The 8,930-nt window shown below is 41.9% G+C and overlaps 1 long non-coding RNA gene across 1 annotated transcript; it reads right to left on the bottom strand.

Annotated features, from left to right (window-relative positions):
* Positions 1-1,746: 1,746 nt before the first annotated feature.
* LOC135517346 (uncharacterized) lies at positions 1,747-8,930 on the bottom strand. Its single transcript, XR_010452024.1, has 3 exons — positions 8,683-8,930; positions 6,984-7,017; positions 1,747-1,854 (listed from the first exon to the last, which is right to left on the bottom strand). It is a non-coding gene; the product is annotated as an uncharacterized LOC135517346 (long non-coding RNA).

The raw sequence follows: 8,930 nt of genomic DNA, 5'->3' as shown, positions 1-8,930 counted from the left end.
ATCAAGGGCACCATTGAGTTATATGATGGAAGGTTTTCTAATCAATCTTCGATTTAACTGAGATATCAGCAGGCAGGTAATTACTTACGTAGATCTTCCAGGCTGTGTAACACTCACCATGTCATCAATTTTATACAACTATGGCAGGTTCTGGTGATGGCAGTCAATCTCCTTCACAGTAATAGCCTAAAACGAGTAAATTAAGTTTCCACAGTTAATGTTGGCTCCGGCTGGAGCAACCTACTATTTTAATTTATTAGATACATGAAACCAATTAATCACTTTTTTGTTTCAAAGTACAGAGGTATTTTATTCAATATCAGTAAGGGAAAATTGCATAGTTAATTATATTGAGTTTTTCATATTGTTCCCCATTGTGTATCCGTATGAAAACCTTTCATTAAAATAGTTGCCTTCCCAAACTCAGTGTCAACAGTGACTTCATTTTTTTAAAATCCTGTTGATTGAGGCCTTGACATACTTAGCATATAGCTCTCCGTCTTTATGTCAAATGCTCGAGTCTGGGCTTCCATACGCTCCTTGTCTGATTTACACAGAAAGGAAGCTGCACCCTTAAACTGAACATGCCCCCCCATCCTGAAACAGGAACACTGAATATCTACACTTACATCTACATTTTAATTTAAAATATCACTTTCTGATGTAAGTGAGTAAACCTGAAAATTGTCTTTAGAACCTAAAGTGAAAACAGGCTTTCAACGACACTTTTAAAATCATATTTATCCCGTGCAGTCTGAAATGATAAACAGTTTGATGTTCCATTCATTTGGTTTCACATTGAATCCATTGTTTGTTTAGTACATTCATCAAAATAAGTTCATTTTTAATTCATGGGGATTGTATATTCAGTCTTAGAATCATTAAGTTATAGTTAATACTGAATAAGCAAATAAAATGTTCTTAACTTCAGATTTATATCAGCTGTATTCTCACAGATGCTTCCATGGTTGTTTTGTGGTAACACATTAGGGTGTTACCACATCATGTATTATTACTTGCTATAAACTTTCTATGTGAGCATTTTTCAATAGGCTCCAAATGACTGATAATAACTGGCTTATTGTAATATAATGCTATATTATTCCAATGACGTTCAGAGAACGCTTTAAGAATGTTGTGTAATGGGCCCAAGGGAACGTTCTCTTGGGGACCTTTTTCTAGGTCCCTGTAAGTTCCCAGGATGTCACTGAAGACCAGGTCAGCATTCTCTTGGTGTACCTTTTTATAGTTCCCGGTTTGTCCCAGGGAATTTTTTAAGACGTTCTTCGGACATTATCATAGTCTCCTGAAGGTCCCCTGAACATTCTTGGGATGTTGTATCATGGTCCCCTAGAGGTTTTGCCAAGTTCCCGGTTTGTCCCGAGGACGTTTTTAATACGTGCTTGGGACGTTGTTTCTTGGTCCCCTGAACTATTTTGGGACGTTGTGTCATGATCCCCCTGGAAGTTTTGTCTAGTTCCCAGTTTGTCTTGTTGACGTCCCCGAGAAAGTTTTTAGGACGTTCTTGGCAAGTTGTGTTATGGTCCCCTGAACGTTCTTGGGACATTATGTCATGGTCCACTGGAGGTTTTTGTCACATGATGGTCCCAGGTGTCCGAAATGATTATAAGTAAAGTATTGAAATGGTATGGGGGGTTTAAGGTAAGTGGTAAGCTGTTCAGCTAAACTAGTGTAAAAAATCGTTAATCGATGATAATATGATTACATTTGACATGATCACTTATCTGTAACGGATCTCGCCCTCCTCTTCTGAGGTGGAGTAGCGAGAAGGATCGGAGGACCGATGCGCAGCGTGGTAAGTGTCCATAATGTTTAATCAAACACAACAGAACACTGGAACACAACAATAAAGGTGAATAAACGAAACAGTCCTGTGTGGTAACAAACACTGACACGGAAAACAAACACCCACAACTCAAAAGTGAAACCAGGCTACCTAAGTATGATTCTCAATCAGGGACAACAATTGACAGCTGCCTCTGATTGAGAACCATACTTGGCCGAACACAGAAATCCCAAATTATAGAAAAACGAACAGACAACCCACTCAACACACGCCCTGACCATACTAAAACAAAGACCTAACAAAGGAACTAAGGTCAGAACGTGACATTATCACTTAAGGGCGGCAGGTAGCTTAGCAGTTAGAGCATTGGGCCAGTAACTGAAAAGTTGCTGGTTTGTATACCCGAGCTAACAAGCTGAAAAATGTGTTGATGTGCCTTTGAGGAGTAAAACCCTTATTTGCTCCAAGGCCGCTGTACTTCTATGACTGACCCTGTAAAATTACAAATTTCACTGCACCTATCAAAACAGCCTCAATTCGTCAGGACATGGATTCTACAAGATGTCGAAAGCGTTCCACATGAATGTTGACCCATGTTGATTCCAATAGTTCCCACAGTTGTCAATTTGGCTGAATGTCCTTTGGGTGGTAGACCATTCTTCATACACACAGGAAACTGTTCAGTGTAAATAAAAACAGCAGCGTAGCAGGTCTCCACACAAATCGGTGTGCCTGGCACCTACTACCATACCCCGTTCGAAGGAACTTAAAGCATTTGTCTTGCCAATTCACCCTCTGAATGGCACACATATGCAATCCATATCTCAAGGTTTAAACTCCTTCTTTAACGTGTCTCTACACATCTACACTAAGTTGAAGTGGATTTAACAAGTGATATCAATAAAGGATGATAGCTTTCACCTGGATTCACCTGGTCAGTCTATGTGATGGAAAAAGCAGGTGTCCTTAATGTTTTGTAACATTAGTTTTTCTATGATGTAAAGCTATAGTGGTCTTAGTTTCTATGATGACGTGAGGCAGTCGTACAACATTTTATTAAAGTACAAATACATCATATTCTTTTAAATCAAGGGATATATTTCAGCATTGGGGAGTAGTGAAATACATGTAGTCCAACTAGTAATTAAATCGCATTTTGCAGTAGCTTGGTGGTAGGTGAACCAATTTCAAATCTTGGTAGTTTTTTCTGTGGTGTTGCTAACTACTGGAACTACACACTACTTTTTGGGCGAAAAAAAAGATAAAAGAATATAGAGGAAATAGGCAATAATATCCTTTAATATTCAGCATCAGACTTGCCTAATTCTCACTTGGAACATAGTTTTTGTGCTTAATAGGCTAAGTTACACATTCTGTTATTAACACCTGACCCAGAGTGATCTGATCTTGCAATTTGTAGTCTATGACATTACAGATTTAGATATGATAATTTTTCCCAAAGTAGCTTGGATGTAATGAACTACTTTTCAAAGTAGCTTTAGTTCAGTAAAAATAAAAATAATTAACGGTAACTTTAGTGTAGCTTAACTTCTTATGTGAAGTAATTGGTGGTTTGGTAAACGATGATTTCAGAATAGCTTCCAGAAAACGTATATTTCATTAGAAATGATTGTACATTTTACATACTGTGGCTTTAAGGACAGGTGCAGTTTCACTTCAATATCCAATTACAATGGGTTGTATTCATTTTCAAATCAAATCTTATTAGTCACATGCGCCATATACAACAGGTATATAGACCTTATAGTGAAATGCTTACTTACGAGCGCCTAACTAACAATGCAGCTTAAAAAGCCCCAGATCAGAATAAGAGATAAAAGCAACAAGTAACTAAAGAGCAGCAGTAAAATAACAATAGCGAGACTATATACAGAGGGGTACCGATACAGAGTCAATGTGCTGGGGCACCAGTTAGCTGAGGTAGTATGTACATGAAGGTAGAGTTATTAAAGTAACTATGCATAGATGGCAACAGAGAGTAGCAGTGGTTTAAAGAGGGGGGGGGGCAATGCAAATAGACTAGATGTTCAGGAGTCTAATGGCTTGGGGGTAGAAGCTGTTTAGAAGCCTCTTGGACCTAGACTTGATGCTCCGGTATCGCTTACCATTCGGTAGCAGACTCTATGACTAGGGTGGCTGGAGTCTTTGATAATTTGTAGGGCCGACCTCTGACACCGCCTAGTATAGAGGTCCTGGATGGCGGGAAGCTTGGCCCCAGTGATGTACTGGGCCGTTCCCACTACCCTCTGGAGTGTCTTGCGTTTGAAGGCAAAGCAGTTGCCATACCAGGCAGTGATGCAACCAGTCAGGATGCTCTCGATGGTGCAGCTATAGAACCTTTTGAGGATTTGAGGACCCATGCCAAATCTCCTCAGTCTCCTGAGGGGGAATAGGTTTTGTCGTGCCCTCTTCTTGACTGTCTTGGTGTGCTTGGACCATGTTAGTTTGTTGGTGATGTGGACAGTAAGGACCTTGAAGCTCTCAACCTGCTCCCTACAGCCCCATCGATGAGAATGGGGGCGTACTCGGTCCTCTTTTTCCTGTAGTCTGCTATCATCTTCTTTGTCTTGATTACGTTGAGGGAGAGGTTGTTGTCCTGGCACACACTGCCAGGTCTCTGACCTCCTCCCTATAGCCTGTTTCGTCGTTGTCGGTAATCAGGCCTACCACTGTTGTGCCATCTGCAAATTGAATGATCGTGTTGAGTCGTGCCTGGACGAGCAGTCATGAGTGAACAGAAGGGGTACAGGAGGGGACTGAGCATGCACCCCTGAGGGGCCCCTGTGTTAAGGATCAGCGTGGCGGATGTGTTGTTACCTAACCTTACCACCTGGGGGCGGTCCATCAGGAAGTCCAGTGTCCAGTTGCAGACGGAGGTGTTTAGTCCCCGGGTCCTTAGCTTATTGATGAGCTTTGAGGGCACTATGGTGTTGAACACTGAGCTGTAGTCAATGAATATCATTCTCACATAGGTGTTCCTTTGTCCAGGTGGGAAAGTGCAGTGGAGTGCAATAGAGATGGCATCATTTGTGGATCTGTTGGGGCGGTATGCAAATTGGAGTGGGTCTAGGGTTTCTGGGACGATGGTGTTGATGTGAGCCATGACCAGCCTTTCAAAGCACTTCATGGCTACAGACGTGAGTGCTACGGGTCTGTAGTAATTTAGGCAGGTTACCTTAGTGTTCTTGGGTACAGGGACTATGGTGGTCTGCTTAAAACATGTTGGTATTACAGACTCGGACAGGGAGAGGTTGAACATTTCAGTGAATACACTTGCCAGTTGGTCAGCGCGAACTCGCAGTACACGTCCTGGTAATCCGTCTGGCCCTGTGAATGTTGACCTGTTTAAATGTCTTACTCACATCGGCTGCGGAATGCGTGATCACACAGTCTTCCAGAGCAGCTGGTGGTCTCATGCATGTTTCACTGTTATTTGCCTCAAAGCGAGCATAGAAGTACCTTAGCTCATGTCACTGGGCAGCTCTTGACTGTGCTTACCTTTGTAGTCGGTAATGGTTTGCAAGCCCTGCCACATCCGATGAGCGTCAGAGCCGGTGTAGTATGATTTGATCTTAGTCCTGTATTGATTCTTTGCCTGTTTGATAGTTTGTCGGAGGGCATAGCTGGATTACTTATAAGCTTCTGGGTTAGAGTCCCACTCCTTGAAAGCGACAGCTCTAGCCTTTAGCTCAGTGCGGATGCTGCCTGTAATCCATAGCTTCTGTTTGGGGTATTTACGTACGGTCACTGTGCGGACGACGTCATCGATGCACTTATTAATGAAGCCAATGACTGATGTGGTGTACTCTTCAATGCCATCGGAGGAATCACGGAACATATTCCAGTCTGTGCTAGCAAAACAGTCCTGTAGCTTAGCATCTGCTTCATCTGACCACTTTTTTATTGATCTCGTCACTGGTACTTCCTGCTTTTATGTTTGCTTGTAAGCAGGAATCAGGAGGATAGAATTGTGGTCATATTTGCCAAATGCAGGGTGAGGGGGAGCTTTGTATGCCTCTCTGTGTGTAGAGTATAGGTGGACCAGAATTATTTTTCCTCTGGTTGCACATTTAACATGCTGATAGAAATTTGGTCAAACGGATTTAAGTTTCCCTGCATTGAAGTCCCCGGCTGCTAGGAGCGCCGCCACTGGGTGAGAGTTGTGTTTGCTTATGGCGGCATACAGCTCATTCAGTGCTGTCTTAGTACCAGCCTCTGACTGTGGTGGTATGTAAACAGCTACAAAGAATACAGATGAAAACTCTCTCGGTAGGTAGTGTGGTCTACAGCTTATCATGTGATCATCTACCTCAGGCGAGCAATAGCTCGAGACTTCCTTAGATATCATGTACCAGCTGTTATTTACAAAAATGCATAGTCCGCCGCCACTTGTCTTACCAGATGCTGCTGTTCTATCCTGCTGGTACATCATATAACCAGTCAGCTGTATGTTGATATTGTCGTCGTTCAGCCACAACTCCGTGAAGCATAAGATATTACAGTTTTTAATGTCCTGTTGGTAGTTTACTCTTCTGTGTAACTCGTTGATTTTATTCTCAGAGGATTGCACGTTTTATAGCAGAATAGAGGGAAGTAAGGCTTTATTCAATCGCCTACGAATTCTCAGAAGGCAGCCCGCCCTTCGGCCCCTCTTTTCTTTCCTCTCCTCTTCACTCAGATCACTGGGATCGAGGCCTGTTCCCAAGGAAGCAGTATATCCTTCGCGTCGAGCTCGTCACAGTCGTGAAAGGGGAAAAAAGGATTCTCTAGTCTGTGCTGTCATTGCAATCCTCATGTCTAGAAGTTATTTTCGGTCATAAGAGACGGTAGCGGCAACATTGTGTATAAAATAAGTAAAAAAATAAGTTACAAACAACGCAAATAAACAAACAAAAGCACAATCGTTTGGGGCACGTAAAACGTCTGCCTTCTTCTCCTGCGACATTTTACCTCACTCCCAATGTCCATGGGATAAATAGCTTGAGGTGTGTGTCAGTTGTAGCGTGGTTAACACCTAGACAGTATAAACATTCTGAATGAACTTGCAGTGTGTGCTTCCTTCACTGCATTGTGTGAAAATAGATTGAATTGGGGCCTTTCTCAAGAGTGTGTGCCTACACTCTACAACCTAAGTGTGGAAGTTTATGACTCTTACCTGTTGTTGGTCTGTTTGGTGGAAAGGCTCTCTACTGAGAATGAAATAGACAAATACAAAGACCAATATCAGTCAACTGACCCGCTGTATACATTGGGGCAAAAAAGTATTTAGTCAGCCACCAATTGTGCAAGTTCTCCCATTTAAAAAGATGAGGCCTGTAATTTTCATCATAGGTACACTTCAACCATGACAGACAAAATGAGAGAGAAAAATAATCCAGAAAATCACATTGTAGGATTGTTAATGAATTTATTTCCAAATTATGGTGGAAAATAAGTATTTGGTCACCTACAAACAGACAAGATTTCTGGCTCTCACAGACCTGTAACTTCTTCTTTAAGAGGCTCCTCTGTCCTCCACCTGTATTAATGGCACCTGTTTGAACTTGTTATCAATATAAAAGACACCTGTTGTAATGGTTTTCTGGGGAAAGAGAGGCCGACCAAAACGCAGCGTGGTTACTTGTAAACATCTTTAATAAATAACAATCTACAAAACAAGAAATGTGAAAAAAACAAAACAGCCCTATCTGGTGCAACAAACACAGAGACAGGAACAATCACCCACAAAAACCCAACACAAAACATGCTACCTAAATATGGTTCCCAATCAGAGACAATGACTAACACCTGCCTCTGATTGAGAACCATATCAGGCCAAACATAGAAATAGACAAACCAGACACACAACATAGAATGCCCACCCAGCTCACGTCCTGACCAACACTAAAACAAGGAAAACACACACGAACGATGGTCAGAACGTGACACCTGTCCACAACCTCAAACAGTCACACTCCAAACTACACTATGGCCAAGACCAAAGAGCTGTCAAAGGACACCAGAAACAAAATTGTAAATATTACTTTTTGGTAAAAACTAAACTCGTCGTGTTTGGAGGACAAAGAATGCTGAGTTGCATCCGAAGAACACCATACCTGCTATGAAGCATGGGGGTGGAAACATCATGCTTTGGGGCTGTTTTTCTGCAAAGGGACCAGGACGACTGATCCGTGTAAAGGAAAGAATGAATGGGGCCATGTATCGTGAGATTTTGAGTGAAAACCTCCCTCCATCAGCAAGGGCATTGAAGATGAAACGTGGCTGGGTCTTTCAGCATGACAATGATCCCAAACACACCGCCCGGGCAACGAAGGAGTGGCTTCCTAAGAAGCATTTCAAGGTCCTGGAGTGGCCGAGCCAGTCTCCAGATCTCAACCCCATAGAAAATCTTTGGAGGGAGTTGAAAGTCCGTGTTGCCCAGCAACAGCCCCAAAACATCACTGCTCTAGAGGAGATCTGCATGGAGGAATGGGCCAAAATACCAGCAACAGTGTGTGAAATCCTTGTGAAGACTTACAGAAAACGTTTGACCTCTGTCATTACCAACAAAGGGTATATAACAAAGTATTGAGAAACTTTTGTTATTGACCAAATACTTATTTTCCACCATAATTTGCAAATAAATTCATTAACAATCCTACAATGTGATTTTCTGGATTTTTTTTCTCATTTTGTCTGTCATAGTTGAAGTGTACCTATGATGAAAATTACAGGCCTCTCTCATTTTTTTAAGTGGGAGAACTTGCACAATTGGTGGCTGACTAAATACTTTTTTGCCCCACTGTATTTGCTGATTTGTGTAATCATAGCAGTTAGGTCCTTTAATTATTATCTTCTTCTGCAGATGTGCTTACCTTCATGTGTTTGGTGACTTGTCTCGCTTCAGGCCTGTATCCATCTTTATAAAGAGTGTTGTTCAGCCCTACATGGAGAGCCCATAAAAATTGTGTCATTATTCCCTCCCTTTATCTTTGAGGACAAATATAAACTTGTGAAATTGTTATTGGATTCCTTCAACTGATCTTGGGGCACTTCAATGTGCTTGAATGTGTGGCCCTCACCATCTGACATTGTAATAGCTGCAGCCTTATCACATAAATAA

This window comes from Oncorhynchus masou, chromosome 28, assembly GCF_036934945.1.
Source record: "Oncorhynchus masou masou isolate Uvic2021 chromosome 28, UVic_Omas_1.1, whole genome shotgun sequence".
Taxonomy (NCBI): Eukaryota; Metazoa; Chordata; class Actinopteri; order Salmoniformes; family Salmonidae; genus Oncorhynchus; species Oncorhynchus masou.
Note: the sequence above shows the minus strand (reverse complement) of the source record. Positions and strands in the feature narration are given on the sequence as shown.